This window comes from Furipterus horrens, unplaced genomic scaffold (assembly GCF_987537825.1).
Source record: "Furipterus horrens unplaced genomic scaffold, mFurHor1.1.pri manual_scaffold_8, whole genome shotgun sequence".
Lineage (NCBI taxonomy): Eukaryota > Metazoa > Chordata > Mammalia > Chiroptera > Furipteridae > Furipterus > Furipterus horrens.
In genome coordinates, this window is record NW_028327178.1 from 33,284,349 (window position 1) to 33,287,135 (window position 2,787).

Consider the following 2,787-nt stretch of genomic DNA (forward strand, 5'->3'; position numbering starts at 1 on the left):
ATTTTAATTTCTTTATGAGTTGTAAGGTCTGCATCAAGGTTTGTTTATATATTTCTTTTACTTCTTTTTGTATATGTACATCTGACTGTTTATGTCCCACTTGTTAAAAATTCTATCTTTTCTCCATTAGCTTGTTTTTGTGCCCTTGTCAATAACTAGAAAATAGTTTTCTTGGATTTTGATGTGACTGACTACATCAAACTACTTATCTGAATTTGGGGAGAATTGACATATGAAAAATATTTTTTCCAATAATCACACAATATCTCTCTATTTATTTAGATCTTTCTTGGTTTTGTTCATCAGTGTTTTATTTATGTTTTCTATAATTAAAGCTTGTACTTAATTGTGTATATATATATATGTATATATATATATACATATTTCAATTTGCAGGTGCTATTTTAAATGTATTGGGTTTTTTTAACTTCAAATTTGAATTGTTAATTATTAGTATATTGAAAAAGAGTGGATTTTAGATATGGACATTGTGTACTGAGAGGGTATACTCAGGAATATATTTGCTGCTTCTAGGAATTTATGCGTATCTTTTTAAGAATTTCTTCATTTTATTTTTTGCTTAATACACTGTCTACGACTTCTAGTATATTCAACAGGAGTAAAAAGAAAGGACATCTTTGCCTTGTCTCCAATCTTAGAAGGAAAACATCTAATTTCTCACTATTAATGCTGTTAGGCTCAGCCACAAAACTTGAGTCGCAGACCTGGCACTCACTGCAGCTTCAACCTGAGTCTCGGCTTCTCGCCTTTCTCCCTGAGCAACATGAGCTTCAGCACACGCTCCAGCTTCTCCACAAACTACCTGAGCCTGGGCTTCCTGCAGTCTCCCAGCCACCGGGTCCGGCCGGCCAACAGCGCGACCAGCGTCTATGCAGACACCGGGGACTCCGGTTCCCGGATCTCGGTGTCCCACTCCCCCAGCGTGTGAGACAACTGGGGATCCGGGGACCTGGCTGCAGGGATGGCCGGGAATCTGGCATGCATAGGGGGCATCCAGAACGAGAAGGAGACTATGCAATGCCTGAATGACCGCCTGACCACCTACCTGGAGAGGGTGAGAAGCCTGGAGGCTGAGAATAGGAGACTGGAGAGCAAAATCCGGGAACACCTACAGAGGAAGGGACCCCAGGTCAGAGACTGGGCGCATTATTTCAAGATCATCGAGGACCTGAGGGCTCAGATCTTTGCAAATTCTGTGGACAATGCCCAGATCGTTCTGCAGATTGACAATGCCCATCTTGCTGATGATGACTTCAGAGTCAAGTATGAGATGGAGCTGGCCATGCGCCAGTCTGTGGAGAATGACATCAATGGGCTCCGAAAGGTCATTGATGACACCAACATCACTCGGCTGCAGCTGGAGACAGAGATCCAGACTCTCAAGGAGGAGCTGCTCTTCATGAAGAAGAACCATGAGGAGGAAGTAAATGGTCTACAAAACCAGATTGCCAACTCCGGGCTGACTGTGGAGTTGGATGTCCCCAAATCTCAGGACTTCAACAAAATCATGGCGGACATCTGGGCCCAGTATGACGAGCTGGCTCGGAAGAACAGAGAGGAACTAGACATGTACTGGTCCCATCAGATTGAGGAGAACACCACAGTGGTCACCTCGCAGACCCCTGAGATAGGAGCTGCTGAGATGACACTCACGGAGCTGAGACATACAGTCCAGTCCTTGGAGATTGACCTGGACTCAATGAGAAATCTGAAGGCCAGTTTGAAGCACAGCCTGAGGAATGTGGAGACGCGCTATGCCATGCAGATGGAGCAGCTCAATGGGATCCTGCTGCACCTGGAGTCAGAGCTGGCCCAGACCCGGGCAGAGGAGCAGTGCCAGGCCCAGGAGTATGAGGCCCTGCTGAACATCAAGGTCAAGCTGGAGACTGAGATTGCCACCTACCGCCGACTACTGGAAGAAGGGGAGGACTTCGATCTTGTTGTCGCCCTGGACAACAGCCACTCCTTACAAACCATCCAAAAGACCACCACCCGCAGGATTGTGGACGGCAAAGTGGTGTCCGAGGTCAACGACACCAAAGTTTTGAGGCGTTAAAGGCAGCAGAAGTAGGGAATCTTTTTGTGGGCAGGAGGACAATAAAAAGTTCAGAGTTCATTGAACAACAACAAAAAGGATGCTGTTAGCTTCAGGATTTTGTAGATAGTCTTCACGACAATTAAATTTTTGTATCTTCCTTATTGTAAGAGATTTTACCATTAATGAACTTAGTGGCTTGTCAATATTTTTTTTTTTTACAAGTTGTTTGTTGATTTGTTGATGATGGCCATTCTGACTGGTGTGAGGTTGTTACGGCTACATAGGCGAGATTGAACACTCTGAAGCGGTGTATAAAGTTAAGCAAAGGATTTTTAATATTGGCCAGGAGTTGGGCAGACCCTGAGCAGGTCTCTAACATGCTCCAACCTACAATGGAGTCTAAACGCTGGGCTTTTATACTGGTGCAGTCTCTTTGTTTCTTCTTTGGCGGGAAACAGCCTTAGGAAGAGGGGACTGGGCAGGACTGCAGGAATGTCTTGGCAGTAACAGGAACAGAAATTCGCAAGGCTAAAGGTTATCTTCGACGGCAGCATAGCTCTTCAGCCAGGGACGAACTCCCTGTGAGGCAAATTATTTTCAAAGGGCTAGACATTCTGCAAAGCACAACCTTCACAAATGTTATAAACCAGACACAAGCAAGCAAATGGGAGGTGATAGAGGCTGAAGTCCTTTTAGCTTGTAAATCACTAATTGCTATAACACTCCTT

General features: G+C 44.7%; 1 pseudogene; it reads left to right on the forward strand.

Moving 5' to 3' along the window:
* The first annotated feature begins 729 nt into the window (after positions 1-729).
* On the forward strand, positions 730-2,077 carry LOC150002708 (keratin, type I cytoskeletal 18 pseudogene; annotated as a pseudogene).
* The last annotated feature ends 710 nt before the right edge of the window (positions 2,078-2,787 follow it).